This window comes from Carassius carassius, chromosome 1 (assembly GCF_963082965.1).
Source record: "Carassius carassius chromosome 1, fCarCar2.1, whole genome shotgun sequence".
In the NCBI taxonomy this organism is placed as follows: Eukaryota; Metazoa; Chordata; class Actinopteri; order Cypriniformes; family Cyprinidae; genus Carassius; species Carassius carassius.
In genome coordinates this window covers 12,647,896-12,672,188 of record NC_081755.1, presented here as the reverse complement: position 1 = coordinate 12,672,188, position 24,293 = coordinate 12,647,896, and the positions used below count along the sequence as shown (strand labels likewise).

Genomic DNA, 24,293 nt, shown 5'->3' with positions numbered 1-24,293 from the left:
GTTAGATTTTTTTAAGAATAGAATTAGAATAGCGAGTGTTAAAGTTAGAGGGTCAAATAAAGATGGAAGAGATGTGTTTTAAGCCGATTCTTGAAGATGGCTAAGGACTCAGCTGCTCGGATTGAGTTGGGGAGTTCATTCCACCAGAAGGGAACATTTAACTTAAAAGTCCGTAAAAGTGACTTTGTGCTTCTTTGGGATGGCACAATCAAGCGACATTCACTTGCAGAACGCAAGCTTCTATAGGGCACATAAGTCTGAAGTAACAAATTTAGGTAAATGGGTGCAGAGCCAGTGGTAGTTTTGTAGGCAAACATCAATGCCTTGAATTTTATGCGAGCAGCTATTGGAAGCCAGTGCAAATTGATAAACAGAGGTGTGGCGTGTATTCTTTTTGGCTCATTAAAAATTAATCTTGCTGCCGCCTTCTGAATTAATTGTAAAGGTTTGATAGAATTGGCTGGAAGACCTGCCAAGAGGGCATTGCAATAGTCCAGCCTCGACAGAACAAGAGCTTGAAGTAGATAGATGTTGAGACTTGGACACCTCACCTCTCCAAGATACTTTGAAGGACCTATCTGATAGGTAAGACTCAAACCATTGAAGTGTGGTTCCTGAGATGCCATTTGCCAGTAGGGTTGATAGGAGGATCTGGTGGTTAACCGTGTCAAAAGCAGCGGACAGATCAAGCAGGATAAGTACTGAAGATTTGGATTCTGCTCTTGCCAGTCTTAGAGCTTCAACAACTGAGAGCAAGGCCATCTCAGTTGAATGTCCACTTCTGAAGCCAGATTGGTTGCTGTCAAGGAGATTGTTGTGTGTGAGAAATGTAGAGACTTGTTTGAACACAGCTCGTTCAAGTGTTTTTGCAATAAAAGGAAGAAGGGAAACTGGTCTGTAGTTCTCTAAAAGAGATGGGTTGAGGTTGGGTTTCTTAAGTAGTGGAGTTATATGTGCCTGTCTAAATGATGAGGGAAAAACACCAGTATGGAGGGAAGTGTTGATGATGTGAGTGAGTGCAGGTACAACTGCAGGAGAAATGGCTTGAAGGAGATGAGATGGAATAGGATCAAGCGGGCAAGTAGTAGGGTGATTAGATAGGATGAGTTTTGAGACTTCTGCCTCAGAGAGTGAAGAGAAGGATGTTAATGATTGTAAGTTTGCTGGTGATATGAGCTTGACTGATTGTGGTGTGGAAAATTGTGCACTAATGTGTTTAATTTTATTAATGAAAAATGTTGCAAAGTCGTCAGCTATTAGAAATGAAGCAGGAGGGGGAGGAGGAGGACAAAGAAGTGAGGAAAATATTTTAAAAAGCATGCGAGAGTTAGATGAATTTTTACTTTTGTTACGGTAGTATGTCATTTTAGCAGAGGAGACATTAGCAGAGAAAGAAGATAGGAGTGACTGATACACAATAAGGTCAGTAGTATTTTTGGACTTGCGCCACACCCTTTCAGAAGCTCTAAGCTTAGAACGGTGTTCGCGTAGAACATCAGATAACCAAGGGGGAGAAGGGGTGTTATGGGCTGGCCTGGAAGATAAAGGGCAAACAGTGTCTAAACAAGATGTAAGAGTGGAGCAGAAAGTATCAGTAGCACTGTTCGCGTCCAAAGATGCAAACAGTTTAGGGAAAGGAAGTGAAGATGAAACCATTGCAGATAGCCGGGAGGGTGAAAGTGTGCATAGGTTACGTCGAAAGATGTATATCTTTACCCTTCCGGTAAGTGATGTGTCAGGATCATGTGGAGGTTAAGAGTGAGGAGGAAGTGATCCGACTTGTGCAGTAGAGTAACCAGAACATGATCAGTAGAGCAGTTTCGTGTATAAATAAGGTCCAGGTGGTTGCCTGATTTGTGAGTAGCAGTAGTTGACACTCGGTTGAGATCAAAAGAGGCAAGCAGAGTGTGGAAATCGGCAAACAGAGGTTTATCTAGATGAATGTTGAAATCTCCAAGCATAACTAGGGGAGTACCATCCTCAGAAAAGGTTAAGAGCAACACATCTAATTCATCCAAAAAGTTACCAAGTGGTCCCGGGGGTGGATAGACAACTAAAAAATTTATTTTAAAAGGGTAGGTAACAGTAACTGAATGAGATTCAAAGGAGCTGTTGATACCCAAAGATGGTAAAGGATTAAATTTCCAATCATTAGAGATGAGCAGACCAGTACCTCCACCTCTTCCAGTCAAACGGGTGGAGTGGGAAAATGAGAAATTATTGGAGAGTGCTGCAGGTGTAGCAGTGTCCTCTGTTTTGATCCAGGTCTCTGTTAGGGCCATGAGATTAAGCTTTGAATGACTAATAATAGAAGTAATGAAATCGGCTTTGTTTACAGCAGACTGGCCATTCCAGAGACCAATAGGAAAAGAAAGTAGTGTATTAGCAGACATAGGCAAAGTGTGCAGGTTGTTAAGATTGCGCTGTCTACATTGTGTGATGCATGGTTTACGAGTGGAAATGATAGTAGGGATCTGGAAACACATAGTAAGATTTGGTTATAAACAAAAAACAACTGAAACAGAAATAAAACAAGGAAAAGGTAAAAGATTAATCAAAACAATACTTATATTCCCTGCCGATGTCCCTGCCCGGTGGAGTCGCACGGTAGAGTCGATGGTCTTTACACTCTTCGGTCTTCACACGAGGAGGGCTTAACTGGAGGGCTGCCGCAACCGCTGCCGGGGTATACTAATCTTTTTTAAACCCGACAAAATGGAAATCGAATTCAGCTGAACACACTTTACTGTTTATCACAACAAAGGTCTAAGCAAGCGCACTACACTGACAACGTATGCGATAGAGTACGAGACCAAACGCAGCACGTCTCAACATAGTAAACAAACAAGTGTCTCCTAGCAACGACATATGCTAAACACTAATGAGACAAGAAATAAATACACTTACGATCTACTTTTAACTCCCGCTGATTTAACTGATAATTTATGAGTTTTATATGACAACAGTATGCAAAGGTATATGGCATAAGTCAAAAATAAGGGAAATTACTGATATTCATATACAAATCACTTAAATTTTTTATATAGAATCATATGCTAGTCTTATTAAATTCATATATGATTTAATTACATGTCATGTGTCATTTGTTTATATGTATTTCATACAGATTTCATATTGTTTTAATAGGGAAATTGTGTGACTGCTCTTCAAATGTTATATTTTTTCACCTAATTCCTTATATTGCAGCCATAATTTTACTATAAATCTACATATAATCATACATGATTTCAGTCAATATTACACTATCTCCGAATATACTAATCATATGATTTCAGTCAATGACTCACACAAATTTGCTATGGAACACTTTTATTTTAACTCAAAGTGATACAATTCCAGCTTGATAGCAAACAGAACTTTGCTCTGGAAAATAACAAAACATGCAAAAAGGCGCCAGCAAAATACCTTGAACTGTGAACACACACTGTCATGGCCATCAATCATCAAAGAGCATTAAGTATTCTGGATGTTTTTGTGTTTTCTTCTTTCCTCTAATTTCAGTAAGTTTGGCATTGATGGCTGCACCAATGCTGGATGGCACCACATGAGGCCACTTTTGCACTGTTGCTCCTGTGGGACATATCAATAAAAGGCGAAACATAGCTCTTGTTAGGAAGCAAGGTGGCCCACAGTTAATGACTACATATCAAGTTAGGCAACTCAACAGCAGCATTGGAGTGGTGGGTGGTCTAGTGTTTAGGGATCTGAGCTTCCAAATGGAACTCCAGAAAGGTGTGAGTTTGATAGGCATTGCCACTAAAGCGCTAATGACTCATTCATTCATTCACTATTTTAGCCCTGAACAAGACAATTAGCATAAACTTACTTCCAGTGGATCACTTTGGATATAATAATAATAATAATAATATACCCCATAGTGCTGTAATATACTATGAATCTAAGATATTCAATCTACATAATTACAATTTCTGAACTGATTTGAAACTTACTGTAGATAGCATCCACTTTCATTTTGTCAAGAGCCTGACGTTGTGTCCCAGAATCCCTGGATGTTCCTCGAAGATTGCTCACCAGAAGAAAATGTCAATTGGGAACACTGCTGTCAGGAGTGTTCTTACAAAACAGGAGGTAGAGTTCGCATTATGGGCCACAGTCCATGCCAGTCTGTCAACAAATACATTTGATCCAGGACAAATTTCCACCTGTTTTAGCAAGAGTATGCAAACAATTTATTATGCAGTGTTGCCAATGCCAATGGGATGCAATACTTTTATATAGATACATATTACCAAATGGGTCATTGAACAGTGCAGTATTCATTGATTAATTAAAATAGTACACTACCTGTTCTGTGGATACTGCTTTTGATGGTTGGAGAGCTGTGGGAGAGGGCTGTGGAGAGGGCAGTGCAAAACTCTGTGGCAAACCCTGTCCACTTTCCAAGTTAGAGCTGACTGATGTCGTTGATGAACACTGAGACTTCAGGGCCATCTTCACTTCATTAATCAGATTTGGTAGCTCTAACAACAAAAATAAAACAAAATAAGATATGATAAAACAATTTATTATACTAATTTACCTACTCAGGTGTCTTATGTACATGATAAAAATGCAGTTAACAATATTTATTGTCATTACCAATTATTAAATTAAACTATTTGCCTCAACTTTACATACCAAGTTAAATAATGTTATTGGAACAAAACAACAGTTCAACAATAAATCAACAATAATAAGTGCAGAGACCATAAGAACTACAAAACAGTGTGATATCTGATTGCATAATTCACCACAATACTAAAATAATTGTGATACATACCTCTAATAAGCATTTTTCTTAATTTTTCGTTGTCGTTTCTCAATTTTTTGTTTTCCTTCTCCATTTCCTTCAGCTTCTTCTGAGTCTCTGTCAAGGTTGTGGCTTGATACTCATCAACAATCATCTGGGCAACATCTCTCTGTGGGGATCACTGTCCTTTTCCTTTGGGTCTGTCACAGAAAAAGAAACAAGTCAGAGATTTCTTTACTTAACATGATTCCAGTGCAAGCAGATAAAAAATAAAAATAAAAATAGTTCTCTATATACGTGTAAAGTCTGAAGAGCTGACTGAGACTAGTCCAAACATCAATGGAGAAATCCATTAATTTTTTTATGAAAACATTCAATTGAGACAGAGTGGTAAATCCAGCTATCATATATGAAAAGAGAATCAGAAGGGGAAGGAGGCAAATCTCAAAGAAGATTTTAATACCATTCACTTTGGATTTAGTCAGTTTCAAAAACAAGTAGATTAATGCATTGTCTTGCCTTGTACACTTCCTTTGCATAGCCTGTTTGTCACTGACAGTTTTACTGTTCTAACTAACAAAAGGACCTAGTTTTAAAAATACCAGAGACCTTTTTTTAAGTCTGCAAACATTTCAACTCAGTCCTGAAGTATATGGTGTGTGATTATATGCTTAAAATTAATTCAGTTTCAGTTTATGTATATCAGGACAATGTGCAGTTACATTAAAAAAATGGCTGCACCAGATTTAGCACTATGATCATTTCCTTCTGTAGTCCTACACAATTAAAATTACATAACGGAGGTAAAATTACATAACAAAGGCAATTAACATAAAAATGATATAACAAAGACGGTTAATACGATATAAAAAGGCAGTTTACAGAGATTCAGTGACAGTTGAACACAAACAGTCTTACCGGTGTATTCTCAACATCAGTCTCATCTGAATCTATATATCTTGATGGTGGGACTGAGGCCCTTTTCTTAGGCAGTCCTTTGTTACTTTCATCAGACTCCATCCCCAGAAAATCCTTAATTTTACTATTAGTATGAAATCGATTGTCTGAAAAAAGTTCAAAGTGGGAGGAGAGATCAGATTAAGGCACTTCACAGTACAGAAAACAATATTTTACATTTACTGCATGGAATTATTCCTGCGCATATTATTGTCAGTAGTAATTACAAAACTGGTATAACAATTTTACACATCACAACAGTTTCACATTATTCATTGGATCTGCCACTGTAAATAAAAAATAAAATAACCCATTAGATAGGTCTACTTACTGCTCACAAACTTGATAGAGGCCATGTACACTGGCCAGCCACAGCAGCTGAATAGTCAGTTTGTGGGTGTCCATCATCATCCATCTTGGTGTCATCATATTTACGTATGGAATCGGTTTTTATCTCGCTATACATCCCAGCATCCTCCCCACTGACCCACTGGACCACTGCAAACTTTCTCATCACACCTTGGAAATTAAAAGAGAGTTGCTTGTAGTCAAATTAGATTAATGCATTTAAGACTGTTTCATTATTCACAAGTCAGGCATAATGCTAAATGTCAACTTGATGTGTCAACTGCATGCAAGTTAGCTGCAGAGCTTGTGGGAGATAATATTCTTAAAATAAAAGTAACTGATAGGTTAAAATTAACAAATTCGAAAAAGAAAAAAATATTTTGCTTATAAATTGCTACAAACACAAACCTGAATCAGCACTGCTACCTGAGTAATCGATACAGCAAGTGAAATTATTCCTACCTTAAGATCCTGGTACATTACTGCAGAAATCAACGTCTCTGCAATCTGTAAATTCGGAGCCGTTGACGCAAGTCACGCAACGTACCGTTTTACCGCTCTCTGGGTGCTTGTCTAAATGAGGCTTTTCATTGAACTGTTTGAAACAGTTCAAACATCAACCAATCAGTGTATATTATAGTCTCTTTTTACATAGACTTGTCTGTAGGTAGGTGTTCAATTTTAAATGATACAGAACACATGCGGAACAAATGCCGAAACGAAAAGTGTATTGCTTTTACAGCTGCCAAGAAGAAGAAAGAAAGATTCCTCATCGTACACGGACCAGGTGGAAAAAAAGGTAAAGTGTATAAAAAAATATAAATAAATGTAGATAAGGCTGAGAACAGCGTCGGAAATTAACAGGTGCACAAATAATAATAATTTAAATAAATTTTAAAAGCCCACAAAATCAAAATACATTTTAATTAAATATATTATGGCTGTCGCGATTAACATTAAGTATGAAAATTAATGAAAATTGCAAATTTAAATCTGCTCATCAGATAGCTTTTTCGCGTTTTTGTTGTTGTTGTTTTGTTTGTGTGTTGCAACGTTGAACTTTATAACCAATCACACACTTCTGTGACGTTTAGATTAATCAGCTGTGGAAACGCAGGAGTTGAGTGCATGCATTCACTGACGGAATTCTGCTCGCTCGCGATACGAAATCCCTAATCATAAACATAATAACACGACAACAAGGATTATTATACAATTTTGCAACCCTATTACTTCTTAGATTTCTTTTTTTAACTTATGTACAATTTATATAAAGTTTGTTTATATTGGTAACAGTTTTAAGTATGCTGATTGATTAAAATAACTGTTAAATTTAAGTATTTTACATTAATTACATTACACAATGGATGCAATTAATAAGGTGATTATCAAATTTGCCATTACATATGTAAATAATGGCCCTGGAAACATTGCCTCATAATGGAAAAGCTGATTTCTGACCCTGGCTGAGCCAATGATCTAGACAAATGGTAAAGAAGTCTAGAGTTGTGAAGCTGTGTCTCTCATAATGTTGTGTCTGAATTTGTACAGTCATGGCCAAAAGTTTTGAGAATTACATAAATATTGGAAATTGAAAAAGTTGCTGCTTAAGTTTTTATAATAGCAATTTGCATGTACTCCAGAATGTTATGAAGAGTGATCAGATGAATTGCATAGTCCTTCTTTGCCATGAAAATTAACTTTATCCCAAAAAACCTTTCCACTGCATTTCATTGCTGTCATTAAAGGACCTGCTGAGATCATTTCAGTAATCGTCTTGTTAACTCAGGTGAGAATGTTGACGAGCACAAGGCTGGAGATCATTATGTCAGGCTGATTGGGTTAGAATGGCAGACTTGACATGTTAAAAGGAGGGTGATGCTTGAAACTATTGTTCTTCCATTGTTAACCATGGTAACCTGCAAAGAAACGCGTGCAGCCATCATTGCGTTGCATAAAAATGGCTTCACAGGCAAGGATATTGTGGCTACTAAGATTGCACCTAAATCAACAATTTATAGGATCATTAAAAACTTCAAGGAAAGAGGTTCAATTCTTGTAAAGAAGGCTTCAGGACGTCCAAGAAAGTCCAGCAAGCGCCAGGATAGTCTCCTAAAGAGGATTCAGCTGCGGGATCGGAGTGCCACCAGTGCAGAGCTTGCTCAGGAATGGCAGCAAGCAGGTGTGAGCGCATCTGCACGCACAGTGAGGCCAAGACTTTTGGAAGATGGCCTGGTGTCAAGAAGGGCAGCAAAGAAGCCACTTCTCTCCAAAAAAAACATCAGGGACAGATTGATCTTCTGCAGAAAGTATAGTGAATGGACTGCTGAGGACTGGGGCAAAGTCATTTTCTCCGATGAAGCCCCTTTACGATTGTTTGGGGCATCTGGAAAAAGGTTTGTCCGGAGAAGAAAAGGTGAGCGCTACCATCAGTCCTGTGTCATGCCAACAGTAAAGCATCCTGACAACATTCATGTGTGGGGTTCCTTCTCATCCAAGGGAGTGGGCTCACTCACAATTCTGCCCAAAAACACAGCCATGAATAAAGAATGGTACCAAAACACCCTCCAACAGCAACTTCTTCCAACAATCCAACAACAGTTTGGTGAAGAACAATGCATTTTCCAGCACGATGGAGCACCGTGCCATAAAGCAAAAGTGATAACTAAGTGGCTCGGGGACCAGAATGTTGAAATTTTGGGTCTGGAAACTCCCCAGTTCTTAATCCCATTGAGAACTTGTGGTCAAGAGGTGTCCTCAAGAGGTGGGTGGACAAACAAAAAGCCACTATTTCTGACAAACTCCAAGAAGTGATTATGAAAAAATGGGTTGCTATCAGTCAGGATTTGGCCCAGAAGTTGATTGAGAGCATGCCCAGTCGAATTGCAGAGGTCCTGAAAAAGAAGGGCCAACACTGCAAATACTGACTCTTTGCATAAATGTCATGTAATTGTCGATAAAAGCCATTGAAACGTATGAAGTGCTTGTAATTATATTTCAGTACATCACCGAAACAACTGAAACAAAGATCTAAAAGCAGTTTAGCAGCAAACTTTTTGAAAACTAATATTTATGTAATTCTCAAAACTTTTGGCCACGACTGTACAGGAAAATCGAAAAATTTCTACATGACTTGGAAAGGGAAACTTTCTGGAGTGACACTAAGGATGTAAGTCCTAAGTAAGAAAATAAATCAGATATTTACAAAGGAAACATTTGTTGGGGTATTGTTAATTAAAGTGCTAAATGTTTTATAGTGCCCAATTAAATAGAATTTTCTCATCTTTATACAACTTTAAATGGACTGTTCTGTTTTCTCTCTTTTGCATGTTTACCTTTGCCCTGTCTTAGAATGATGTTTCGCACTCACCAAAGGGGACTGAAGAATTATCCCCCACAGATACAGGCCTCCAGGTAGACATTTTGGAGTAAATGGTATTAATCTATTGATATAGGCCTGTTTTTGTTTCATTCATTTAATTGAATAATGTTGTCGCCTCTTTTAGGGCAATATACCTTTACTACCAGAGACCACAAGAGTGTCACCATCCATAGAAAAACAGGTGAAAAGTTTTGTTTGTCATCCATCTGTCCGTAGACATTTGGATACCGAATATTACCAAAGGCTATTATTTTGAATTTTATAAATTGATGTCTTCTTTTAGAATATGTCACACCTCCAAAGGAAAGAACAGTCACAATCATCGAACACTTATGTGAGCTTTCTTCCCTTAAAAAATATCCAACAGTTAAAACTTGAATCTGTATTACTTAAATTACATTCTCATTCATATTCACATTTATTAGTTCATTTTATCCCCTCATCCAGGTAAATCTATCACTGAGGACAGGGCAGCCTACATCCAAAGAAATACAGGCAAACATGACCTATTTCTACTTTAGTTTCTATGTGTTTCGATTGCTATATTTGATATTGATAGTTAAAATTATATGTATTTAAAAAGTATTGTTCTTTTTAGGATGACAGCCTGATGTCATATTTATCAGAGACTGCAGAAGAGGGGAATTCATCAGAAGTGCAGGTAAATAAGAAATTTATACCAGGCCATACTGTATCAGGAATGTTGTGTGTAGGTTTAGATTGTGTTTAACATTGTCCCTCAATGTGTAGAGATAACTGAATTTGAGATGAGATGCTTAATTCAGTGCATAGCATAATGCAGTGTTGATGAGTTTAAAAATAAGAATCAGCATTTAAATTTGTTTGTTTCTTTTGGTACACACTTTGATTATGATGAATCCTATTTTGATTCTTTCCCATTTGTTACAGAATACCAATCATGCCTCTTCAAGTTCCCCAAATGTCCATGTCACAGATACCAGTTGGCTGAACATCCTCGCATTTTCCCTGAAGCATAATGTAACAGGAGCTTTAATGGAGGACCTACTGAAGCTGTTAAGGTTATGCAGTGGGGATGGTGCAAGCATCCCACGTAGCAAGTAAATGCTAGAGAAAGCATTTAAAGATTTTGTAGACAAATCGGAATACCATCATTATTGTGGTGTTTGCAGCACTTACATTGGCCTTTCAGTGTCTAAGGACAGTGAATTAAATGTCAGATTTGCTCATCAACACAAACTGTGAGACAAAGTTTAGAGTTGGGCCATTTTTTTATTTGTATACCTTTGAGGGATCAACTTAAATTTCTTTTGGAGAATAAACCTTTTATAAACATTTACAATGACCAAAACAGAGATACAATAACAGATATTTCTGATGGGAAGCTGTACAAATATCGGAAATCATTTAGCAATTCTTTCTTTTCCCTGTCATTCAACTGTGATGGAGTGCCTGTGTTCCAGTCATCTAAATTCAGCATCTGGCCCTTACTGTGCTCTGTTAATGAAATACCTAGAGAGGAAAGAGATAAAAATGTCATACTATGTGCCTTGTGGTTTGGGTCATCTAAACCACTGATGAGTAGCTTCCTCAAACCTTTTGTGGAGGAATGCAAAAGTTTGATCAAACGGGACTTCAGTGGCAAGATCCAGTAGATCACTCAGTGAAAACTGCAAAGGTCTATGCATTATGTGCTATATGTGATGCTGTTGCACGGCCTTTACTGCAAAATTTTTTCAATCAAGCCTCCAAGCATTTTTTCCAGAATCCCACGGTCTATTGCTGAGCGAAGGTTTTGGAAAGCTCACGAATGGCAGAACTGGCTTTTATATTACAGTTTGCCAGTCCTGAAGGGGATACTTCCAAACAAGTATCTTTGCCACTGGGCTTTACTTGTGGAGGGTGTGAGCATTTTGCTAGGTTCAGACATTAGCCAAGAGAATATTGACCATGCTCGTCAGGCTGTTGAGCTTTATGTTAAATCAGTTCAGTCTTTGAACGGCAAAGATCAGATGACCTACAATGTGCATTGACTCCTGCATTTGACTAAGAGTGTTGAGAATTTGGGTCCTCTCTGGGCCCAGTCTGCTTTCATGTTTGAGAACTATAATGGCTACTTGCTCAAGCAAGTAAAAAGCAGTAATGCAGTGCTCAGCAGCTTTGCAAAAGGGTAGTTTGGTCTCGTGCATTGCCACGCATAGCTAAGGCCTGCTCATCTAATGATGTCTCACCTGAAATAAAGTCATTCTACACAGAAATGACCTCCAGTAAACATAACATAAGGAACTATGCTAGATATGACAGGGTGACTGCACCTGGAGTGCCAAAGATAAGGGCAGTGTCTGAAAATGATATGAATGCATTGCATGCCTTGCGAGATGTACCCGGGACCTCTACTGGCATGTACTATAACAGAATAGTTGTGAATGGAGAGGTTATTCACAGCCAAACATACACAAAGACAAAGAAAAGGAACAACTCTGTTGTGATACTGAAAGATGGCAGCATTTTCAAGGTTTCATACTTTCTCTGTGTCAGTGATGACCAACATCACCTATATGCAGTTGGTAAATTTGGAAATTGTACAGTGCAGAAGCTGGTTCGAGGATGCACTCTCAAAATATCATTGACCTATATGAAGACTGTACATTTTAATACAGGATTTGAAAGAGCAATTGACAGCAATGACATTGTGAGACATTGTTTGTGAACAAATCAAAACATATTATTGTAAATGAATGAAGTTGAGTCAAATATGTTTGTAGAACAGTAATCTAAAATGTTAACAATTGAGGGGTTAAAAATTGGCTGGAATATATTTGACAGAAAGTCATTTTTGTAAATGTGACAAACTGTTGGTGGCGATATGTATAAGAATCACTTTGACATTTTGGAAAGTTTGATGTTAAACAGAACTTTTGAATATAGTAAACTTAGTACTGTAATAAAGTTGTGATAAACATTGTCATAAATGAAAATGAAATCTGGTGATGTAGGATTTGAAAGGAAAACAATCTTGAAATGTGAATATGCAACTGTATTAGTAGAATACACTCTAATAAATAATTTTGTAATTAAAATGTGTGCTTGTCTGACTAGTTTAAATGTGTTTTATCTAAGGCTGAAAATCAATATACAGTATATGACAATGATTGACCATAGGCATGGACTCAACTTTGTACAAGATAAGACCAAGGGGATGAGTGAAGTGCAACCTTATACTGATTGGTAAACTGCACTATGTTTTATACACGTCTCAAGAGATGTGGTGGACATTTATATTAAATTAGCATTCTTTTCCTATGTTTTTACGTCATGAAATCTTATGATGCTTTAGTCATATGTAGGACATATTGAACATATTGAAAGTACATTAATATTATGCTTTTTGTATATGTGGTTTTTGCAGCATATATGTCCCTTATAATATTCAGTTGGAACATATAAGAATCACGGGGGGTTTTAACAAAACTTTTCCATATGGGTTGTTTAAAAGCCCAACGCGCCTCTCCTCGGGAGACCGGTCTCTCCCCCGTGCATGCACGCTGGTGTCCTCGTGGGTCCAGGAAGGGTGCTTTGAGGGACTCCCGCGCCACTGGAGACGTAAGCTGCCAGACCCGCGATCCAGTTGGGAACCGCACCCGTTTGCACGGCCGACGGGCCAGGATGCCGGGCCTTCCATCCCCTGCCAGTGCTGCAGCCAACGAGAGTGGGCATGCATTGTTGCCCCACTGCTCAAAGGAGATGTTCAGCGAGCGTATGTGATGCCCCAATTGTTGGTTCGTCACAATTGATGAAGCTAATATTGGTTATGCATGTGTAAATGTATGAAGGGAATGGTGGTTCTGCTAAACCACCAGAGGGCGCTATGAAAGTGCAGTGTGTTGCAATGCGTCTGCCAGGCTGCTGGTCATAACCCAGCAAGACGAGAGCTGATCACATGCACGTATTTGTCCTGTCATTATTCCACCATTTCACAGGTTAGTTGATAGTTTTATGGTTCATTCTGTATGGATGTTGGAAGATCGCATGTTAGTGCTTATCAAATGTTGGAATTAGATTCATTTTGATAAAGTTTTCCATGTTTAAAAACTGAAATTAATTTCCGGTGTTCACCCGCGAAGGATAGATAGAAGAAGGATATTTAGGCCTTGTGATAGTGGTTACTGAAGGTGAAGATGTTTGAATATGTTCTTATCAGTTCCTCTAAATGTTTACTTTACTCTAAAAATGCCTGGAGTGATCTAAAATGGGTAAAACACTCAAAGAGAATGTGATGTTTGTAAATGTAATTGATACAATTGAATTGAGGGGGAAGCCAGAGTCATGTGACACCGAAAACATGTAAATATGCAAATGAGTAACACAGCAATTGACTGTTGGACAGATCTTCATTGAAATGCTGTGTATTCACAAGAAAAAGACTGAAACAGTGAACATTTACATCAATCAATTTATTGTTACAAAATGCATATTTTGACATTAGTTTGTTCTAATGTGAGGTTTTTTGGAGAATATATAACCCAGCAAGACGAGAGCTGATCACACGCACGTTTTTGTCCTGTCTTTATTCCACCATTTCACAGACTGCTGGGAAACACTTAACTGTTAGCTGATGCAGAAGTCCTGTACCTACTATACGTAATTCGCGCTTCCCCCAGAACAAAGCACTTCCTACGAGGACTTACGTATGGGGCTGTCTCCAATCAGCGCCGCCCAGCTATTCAACGAGTGGACTTTCGACCAATGGCAGCTGGCCCGGGCTCAAGCCGCTAGCCTCTCCCGTTTGGCCCAACACTGGTTGCTGGCCGGGGGTCCCACCGTACACCAGGTAGCGGAGCGTGTTGCGGTCGACTGCCTCCTGCATGCCCTTCCCCGCCTGCTTCGTCAGCCAGCCGGAATGCGGAACCCGACCAACATGGACAAACTGGTCGAGGCCATAGAGCTGGCGGAGGCCACCCAACACCAGGAGGTAGGGGAGCGAGCACCGCCATTTCCCTGAAGGGTGGTCCAGGAGCGGCGCATGCCGGAGGGTGACCAGTAAGCAGGCCAGCGGTTTCCGGCCCTCAAGATGAGCCCATGCCCACTGAAGCACCCCGCTCTCCAATAGACATCGGGCTCGTCAGGGATCTACCAGTTCCGGTCCTCCTCGGAAGGGACTGGCCAGGGTTCGACCGCCTAGAGCTTCAGCCAGCACCCCACCCAACGCCACACTTTATAGTGAACAACGACCTGCTTTACTGTGTCGCTCAGCGTCTTGTGGCATGCAGTGGGCAGACATTCCATTCCAAACGCAGACAATTTACACATCTTTCTCTCTCTGTCAAAGTGGCCATATTTGAAAAAAAATATCACTGGATAACATAGCTGTCGGTCATTTAATGTTTCTATTCTAACATTTACATCTTTCCTTTTTTTCGGAGTGTTACAAGCTCTTGGTGCATGAAGAAGATCTGTAAAGTTGCAAAGACTAAAGTCTCAAATCCAAAGATAAATTCTTTATAAAAGTTAAGACTCTGCCACACCCCCCAAAAAGGCTCATTCAAACACACCCCCACATCTCTATGTCACTATGTCAAGTAAAGCCACCTTTATTTATATAGCGCTTTAAACAAAATACATTTTTTGCAAAGCAACTGAACAACATTCATTAGGAAAACAGTGTCAAATAATGTAAAATGACAGTTTAAGGCAGTTCATCATTGAATGCAGCGATGTCATCTCTGTTCAGTTTAAACAGTGTCTGTGCATTAATTTTCAATCAAGTCAATGATATCGCTGTAAATGAAGTGTGCCCAACTAAGCAAGCCAAAGGCGACAGTGGCGAGAAACCAAAACTCCATCGGTGACAGAATGGAGAAAAAAACCTTGGGAGAAACCAGGCTCAGTTGGGGGGCCAGTTCTCCTCTGACCAGACGAAACCAGTAGTTCAATTCCAGGCTGCAGCAAAGTCAGATTGTGCAGAAGAATCATCTGTTTCCTGTGGTCTTGTCCTGGTGGTCGTCTGGACAAGGTCTTTACAGGGGATCTGTATCTGGGGCTCTAGTTGTCCTGGTCTCCGCTGTCTTTCAGGGATGTAGAGGTCCTTTCTAGGTGCCGATACACCATCTGGTCTGGATACGTACTGGATCCGGGTGACTGCAGTGACCCTCTGATCTGGATACAGACTGGATTTGGTGGCTACAATGACCTCGGAATAAGAGAGAAACAGACTAATATTAGCGTAGATGCCATTCTTCTAATGATGTAGCGAGTACATCGGGTGTTTTGGGAAGTGTTCCCGGTTCCTGTTTACCTAATTAATGCAGCCTTAAAATCCTCGGATTTGGATATTAGAACCATATTAGTATGTTATGTGTAAGCCAGGTTAAAGAGATGGGTCTTTAACCCTCTAAGCACCAAAGACGCAAAAATGTGACAAGACGTCATACTTAATAAAATAGACTGTAGATCCTTATATGGTGTAATATCTCATTTGTTTTCCCTACCACTAGATGGCAGACATGTAGTACTTCAATTCTAGACAAAAATGACGTCATGTTCCTATTCAAAGTATTCGAGCAAATAGCAGAGCAAGGCTGTTAAAACTATCAACATATGGTCCTCCTTCACTTTGTAATGACTAGTAAGCTTCCCCTGGCTATTTTACTTTATTTTATGTTTACCTCTGTGTTCTTGTATGTTATGTATATTTTGGCTAATCACATGTGATTTGTACCCTTTTTGCAAAAAAAACAAATAATAATAATAAAAAAGCAAATAGAGCAAGCGAGAGGCAGTGAGCTCTCGTGTCATTGATACGGAAGCAGTTCAGTTCAGAGCGTCTGAGGTAATTGTGAGATTTGTGAGAAAAAAAAATCGCCAAATGGCCAATAAAAACTTGTACCGTGTGGATGTGCTGCAAATGTTATTCGCCCATTCTGACTCTGAAGGGGAATATTTTCCTTTTGACGATCGGCCGTCTGATGATCGCGTTTCGCGCGAAACATCTTTCCAGCGCAATGGTGCCGCTGTGCAAGGCACGAGTGTTCACGAAGCACAAACAAATTATAATTTCGACTCTATGCCCAACGGGGATGGTAGTGGCAGGGGTGAACTGTTGCTAGAGGCAGCAGGGGCATGAGAAATAGGGCTGGAAGTAACACTAGTTCTTTGGATACAGCGCCCCAAAGAGGTAGGAGTGGCCGGGGAAGACGTGGCCATGCTGTGCGTGTGAGAGCAGGGAGACGTGGAAGAGGCAGCAGGGGTGATCTGGCTCTAAATAGGGCAGGAAATAGCGATGACAATGGTGACTGGGTTTTTTTGAGAAATGAAGAAGTGTATCAGGACTGGATCAAACGTTTTGATGAGCCTGTTGGTTATATAGGAGAGATTTGACCAGTGCTGCACCATTAAGACTTTCTGTCCCTCTTTCTGACTGACGACTTCTGGAACCTCATTACAAATGAAACCAACAGATATGCTCATCAGTTTCTAAACTCCCAGCAGCTGAAACCCAGTTCCAGATTTCATAATTGGTATGATGTCCCTGTTGTAGAGATGAAGGCCTTCCTTGCACTGCATTTGTGTATGGGGCTGGTAGAGAAGACAGAAATTGAGGATTACTGGGCAGAATTTTGGCCAACTTACACACCTGGGTTTGGCAAAGTAATGTCTAGGAACAGATTTGAGATCATTCTGTCTTTCCTTCATTTCGCAAACAATGATGATTATGTGGGCAGGGGTCAGCCAGGTCATGACAGGCTGTTCAAGGTGCGTCCAGTAATTGAACAGATAATTCCTCTTTTCTCAGCCGTTTATGGTCCACTCGAGGAGCTTTCTCTTGATGAAATGACCATAGCATTCAAGGGAAAAAGTACTTTGAAGCAGTACAATCCTAAAAAAACACAAATATGGCTACAAGGTGTATGTGTTGAGTGAGGCCAGCTCAGGTTATGTTTTGCAGTGGTCCATGTACACTGGCCCCGGTGTTGATGCTGATTTAGGTGCCACCCATCTAATAGTACGTCAGCTGATGGCCCAATACACAGGAAAAGGGCATGTGGTCTACATGGATAGTTACTACACATCACCAGCCATAGCAAACGAGCTGGCAAATAATGACACTGGTATGTGTGGGACAGTGAACTGCAAAAGGCGTGGTATGCCTAGGTGCCTGAGACAAACTGAGTTGCCTTTGAGCCAAGGAGATGACCCAGTGTTCATGAGACATGGAAAACTGTTAGTATGTGCATGGCACGACACAAAGCGTCTCACTATGCTCTCGTCTCTTCAAGGAAACTCATGTGTTCAGAAACGTATCAGGTCAAAGCAAAGCGAAACTGGTTTTCGTGAGATAAACAGACCTGTGTGCGTTGACAGGTACAACACCTTCATGGGAGGGGTAGACACCGCTGATCAGAGGATGAAAAACTACCTCTTTCCAAACCGTTCTAGGAAATGGTACAATCGAATCTTCAATGCGATTCAGAGCATCAGTCTGGTGAATTCCCATATAATCTATTCCAAGTGTGCTCCTGGTCCGCACAAGCCACTGAAGGCCTTCGTCCAGGATATTATTACTGATTTGCTTGAGGGCTATTCCAGGAGGGAAGGCAAAAAACCAGGAAGGCCTTCAGTGGAGTCAGGGGAAATGCCACAGAGGCTCACTGAGCGCCACTGGCTCCACGTTGCTGATGATCGGCCAGATTGCGTCGTTTGTTCGGATCGCACACGCTCTAAGGGCCGGCGGCAGACAACGTACAGGTGCAGTCAGTGTGGGGTAGGTCTGTGTGCTGTGCCATGCAATGAGAGGTACCATACTCTAAAGAACTATAAACTTTGTCACCTAGATACCTGATTGGGAAGATAGCTGGTCAATTGATTAAAAAAAAAACATGCATTTTACTATGGCACAGTAATAATTTGCCATAGCTACTAGTTCTACTGTTGATTTCCTCTTTTCCTGATCATTTAGAATGAGGATTAACAAAATTTAAATAAGTTCAAACATCCACTTCCATTTTTTTCTGAATATTACTGATGAACTTATCAAAAACTAGGCTACTGTTCAGATGTGTTTTACAACAATATAGTATTGTCATATAGTTATAATTTAGTACTTTCTCCTTTTTTATTGTTAGTTTCCTCTTTTCTGATCATTTAGAATGAGGATAAAAAGAAAAGAAAAAACATTTAAATAAGTTCAAACATCAATATCTACTATTTCCTGAATATTACTGATGAACTGATCAAAAAGTAGACTACTGTTCAGATGTGTTTTACAACTATATAGTATTGTAATATAGTAATAATTTAGTACTTTTTCCTTTTTTATTGTTAGTTTCCTCATTTCTGATCATTTGGAATGAGGATAAAAAGAAAAAAAACATTTAAATAAGTTCAAACATCAATTCAATATCTACTATTTCCTGAATATTACTGATGAACTGATCAAAAAGTAGGCTACTGTTCACATGCGTTTTACTACTATATAGTATTGTAATATAGTAATAATTTAGTACTTTCTCCTGTTTTAGTGTTGGTTTCCTCTTTTCTGATCACTTGGAAAGAGGATAAAAAGAAAAAAACAACAACAACACATGCATAAGTTCAATCATCAGTTCAATATCTACTATTTCCTGAATATTATGAGATTCAAGATGACCATCCATGATGACGTCATAATATGCTAATTAGATGAATGACTGCAGATGAGGCATTAAGTGCATGGCACTGCGACCAACTGAACATTTTACAGAGTTTAACCCTCTGAGGTCTAAGGGGGTTTTGGGGTCCCGGAAAAGTTTGACATGCCCTGACTTTTGTGTTTTTTTCAGTTGCTTCTAAACATATTCATGGCTAAAGTCTGAAAACACTGTATTCAGAACAAACTGGGCGACAAAAACACAATCATGTACATGCATGCTTTTTATATATATGCATATATTTGCCTCATAATGATGTGAAAATCATCTTGTTTACTCGCTCAAAACAATAGATTGATTTACATTTTCTAAGACACTTTTTGTTTGTAAAGGTCATATGCAAGTAGGCGTCAACTATTATGAATATTATTATGTAGCAATGTGGTCTCTCAGTTTTTCTAGATTAGTTTTAATCGTGTAATTGTTAATAGATTTGAACAAAGAATTCAAGTGTGACTACACACAGGCCGTATTGATTGTAAATACAAAAATAAGACGTGGAAAGAAAATGCAGTAATCACCCTTTACTTTAATATATGAACACAGAAAACTGCTGTTAACACGTTAATATAACGTTTCTTATTATATGACTAGAAAAATAATGGCAACTTACTCTGATGAACACGACTCTCCTCAGAGTGGCTGCGAGTGCTGCGTGGTCTTCTTGTGTGACAGGTGTCAGCTTTAAGGCACAATACTGCCACCTGGGAGCTCAACCAGGTAGTGAAGCTGGAGTATTTACATGTGGTGTGGTGTTATCATGAGAGAACTGTTCGATTTAAATATTGTGGTTATCACTATTACCGCTATATCATCACATACTAAATTAACACATATCGATAATTGTTCCTTTGAATATCAAGGTTATGGCCCATATCGGTATATCGCGACACTCCTAGCTACAACAATCTGGTACTTCTGAATCAGCTACTGTAAGTATGTTTTGTCATTAGTTTAAGTATTTGCTATTGTCTGTTCAAATGTGTCATGTTGTGTGTGTGTGTGAGAGAGAGACAGAGTCAAACAGTGGCGTCAGCTGTCTTATCCGTCCATGGCTTGTGTACTTGTGTCACGCCACTCTGGTCCTCTTTCGGGTTTGAACTGATCGTAAAACTAAAGACATTTTTAACTGTCTTTACATTTATTTTGAAAGAGGAAGCTTGCGATTATGGAAAGGGGTTGTGTGCTTGCGGTGTTCGGCCAATCACAATGCACTGGCTCAGTTGCAGAGCAGACTGAGCTTGTTGGAAGGAGGGACTTTGTAGAAAACTATGCGTTTGAAAGAGGCGGGGCATAGAGGACCAACAATAATGTACAGTATTTTAAAAATAATGTGTTTTGAACATTAAATCATGTCAACATAGTCTGTTAGTCAAAGATACAAAGATGAAAGATTAAAATGCACATTATCTAAAGTTTTTACAGTGAATAAAGTTAATCTTCAAAACCAGCAAATTCAACTGTGAGATTCAGATCAACACAAATATGTAGTTACTCCTCAAAGAACAATGTCACAATTGTATTGTTGTACATCATTTTGTTTCATGACATAAATTAGAGCCCTGCACGGGCCTCAAATCTAGGCCCGAGCCCGGCCCTGGCCCGAGACGCTCAGGCCCTAGCCTGACCCGTGTCCGACAGCTCATCAGAATTATCAGCCCGAGTCCGACACGAGCCTGTGTTTTTATTTATTTATTTTATTACACAGCAGAAGCCTGCCCTATTTGCAACAATTAAAAAGGGGTCAGTTTTGTGTTATGTTTCTTTTCTTTTCTTTATCAAGGTAATTTAGAAAAATGTTTGGAGCTTCCTTTCCTGTGAGTTTTATAAGTCTAATAATCAGGGCCCGTATTCATAAAGGATCTTAATGCAAAAATTAGCTCCTAGTGACTAAATTCTAGGAAAATTCTTAGAAATGTGGGCGTTTACTCTTAAAATTAAAGAAAAAAATCATAGTAAAGAAAAAAGTAATTCAGAAAGCATCTTAACCCTTAAAAGAGGTCTTAAGGTCAAACTTGTTAGGAGCACAGATGAGGACTTTTAAGAGGCTTAAGAGTTTCTTTAGCGGAGGAGAAAATGGCAGAAAGACGAAGAGGCAGAAGAAATTTGTTGCAGACAATGGATGACAGTGAGTTAATAAGACGCTATAGATGAGATCGTGCAGGGATCATGTTTGTGACTGGTCTTATTAGAGACGTGCTAACATCTCTGACACAGCGCAGAAATGCCATAGCGCCAGAAATTAAAGTAATCCCTTCATAACGATATTTGGCAACTGGGAAAATGCAACAATGCAATAGTGATGATTTGGGTCTGTCACAACCTTCTGTAAGCAGAGTGATCACACAAACAATTACAGCACTTTCAGAACATCTTATTGTGTCGCAGTTCATTTCGTTTCCACTGGACATTCCCATTTTGCAGGCTCAAAAAACTGCATTTATGAATATAGCAGGCTTATAGGTGCGCACAAGCAGGGGGAATGAACCGTTAATAGTTTGTGCTATAGGCTCCCATGTCTGCTTCTTGTCCCTTGCTGTGACACCCGGCCCAAATTTTCCTTTAATAATGGCCTTGTGTTCATCCACTAACTGGGCTAACAGTAAACACTGATCCTCTGTCCAGTTTGGCTTTCTCGCCTTCTTGGTTTTGATTCCATGTTTGATACATTAAAACCAACATTCAAATGGCCACTTAAATAAGACAGCAATCACTGTAATTGGAAAGAGTGGAACAATTTTTATCATTCTAAGCCAAATACCTTATAGGAAATTAAAAGCATGGTAAATAAAAAAAGGATTTATATACACACATATAATGTGTGTGTGTGTGTGTGTGTGTGTGAGAGAGAGAGAGAGACAGAGAGAACGGTCAAATAGGAAAAATTACGCATGTAAATTCAAAGTGAGAATTAGAATTGACTTAAAATCACTTTTTTTTCTTTCTTGGACAACCAACCAATCACAGTCTTCCAAAGATTGTGTCATACATTACAAATTTTTTGTCTTTTCCTTACTCAGAGTTGCTCTCAGATCGGTCCCGAATCGCTCTTAAGCTAAGACTCCTACGTAAAAGTTTTTTAGCTAAATTAAGAGTTTTCTGAGAGGATTCTTAGAAATACGGGCCCAGGGCTTTACATTAACTTTTTTGCTCACTAGCCAATGTAGCCAAGTTACTAGCCACACAGCATTTTTACTAGCCACATTTTTGTTGTTGTGAAATTACCTGATAAAAGTTGACTATGGCGTGCTAATATTTAATTGAACTAGATTTACAACCCTTTTAAAACCACTGTACAAACCAAAATCAAGACTACATAAATGTATAACAATACAGTGTCATTATCATTAGCTCTGGTTGTATGTAAAGCTCATTTTTTAAATAAAAACACGCATTAAGATAAAGACATAAAGTAGCTTCTAATTGCATAATAAAAGTGACGCATGGATGTAGAAGATTAATGAAAAAGATTTAAAAAAAAAAAACTAACCTGAAAAAAAAACCTAGCATTAGAAACACTGTCTGTTTAAATATCAGAATTACTTTATTGAACCACACTGAGAAATTCTTTTACAAGTTGCAATGGAAAGTAGGTCAGTCTCGAAACCTCACGAAAAATGCACGCCATGGTTCGGACAAAGTTGCTTTTATCTTCATTAAAATTTGAGGGGAACGTTCTTCTCATCATTAAGAACACATTTCAGTTTGTGTCATTTTTGTGCTCAGGCGCTGATAATGACTACTGGTTAGGTTGCAACCCTCTACTGACACTTTGGCAATTGAATCTCCATTGACTACTAAATATGTTAGTTTACTCGCCACCAGACTGATTGATATATATATATATATATATATATATATATATATATATATATATATATATATATATATATATATATATTTGTAAAATGGTGCAGTTTTTTAAATACACTTTTAACATCAGTCAAGCTTTATAATAATCAAGTATTATTTAATATAACTTAAGCAATTAGAAATGTTTAAATGCATATTACTCATTAGTCATCAAACTGAACTTTAACAAACTAAATTTCATCAAACTGAACTTTAACAAACTAAATTTTAACTTGAGAGGTGGTTGCTTTTTCTGTCATTCAATGTTTGACAAAAAATGGGAAAAAACTAACAAAAATACTGATAGGAAAATAATATGAATTCTAATAATAAGAACTATAAAATACACCAAGGATTACTAAAGGTTAATGAGCTGCTGGATTTATAAATATTAATCAGGTTTTGTGCGTTTGCTTGAACTGTTTTGTTGAAATCAAAACAGGACGATAATAGGTGAGCACCAGCCAATGGGATTGCCGTTTGCGCATTAACACCACCCACTACCGGAAAACCCGACAGTTCTTAAAAGCTGAAGACTTCCATAGGAACGCCATTATTTTGACAGGAAAGTACAACAAAGAATATTGTTTAAATGTAGCGAGTCAATTCACTCAAATCATGTGAACATTCTGTCAGTAATTTAAAAAAAATAACTAAGAATTTACTATCTGTGATTTGTCACATCGCGCCACATCTACTGTAAACAGCATCACTGATTATAATGGGTTCTATTGCATTTTGTTGCTCCACTGGCGCATGGTGTAGACACTGTGAGAGCCACGCAGATGCATGTGGACACTGAATTATGCTCACCTCCATCTCAATTTATGCCTGAAATGACACAGCCTATGTGCAAAACTATGTAAGAATATACGTGGATATGAATTTACATTTTCCTCTTACTTCAAACGAATACTTAATTTGTGGCTCATCATTAGCCTATTATTTTTAATAACAAAACATGCTAAAACAGAACGATGACAAATTCTCTAATATTAAACTTTGAACTTTTATTAATATAAGGAAAATGTTTTATCTGCATTGTTACACAAAAAAATTAAATGGTCTTTGGATTTCCTCTTTATTTAAAACTATAGTACTTTGTGGTTCATTGTTAGCCCATTAATTAAAACACATAAGCCATAAAATAGTACAATGGTACAAATTCCCATTGGCATTTAAAGATCTAAATTTTATTAACAAAAACGAATAAGATGGATATTGTAACCAAAATAAATAAGGTATTTTCCCCCTTTTAAAACAAATGCTTAGTTTGTGGTTCAATGTTTTATTTTAAATGAAAACAGCAACAACGACA

At 38.5% G+C, this 24,293-nt stretch overlaps 2 protein-coding genes across 2 annotated transcripts in view; one reads left to right on the top strand and one right to left on the bottom strand.

Annotated features, from left to right (window-relative positions):
• LOC132146361 (zinc finger protein 658B-like) overlaps positions 1-24,293 on the top strand; it is a 910,027-nt gene that overhangs the window by 325,754 nt on the left and 559,980 nt on the right. The window lies entirely within an intron of this gene.
• The window catches only part of LOC132148704 (zinc finger protein 271-like), a 141,369-nt gene that overhangs the window by 95,246 nt on the left and 21,830 nt on the right, over positions 1-24,293 (bottom strand). The gene's annotated exons all lie outside the window — the stretch shown is intronic.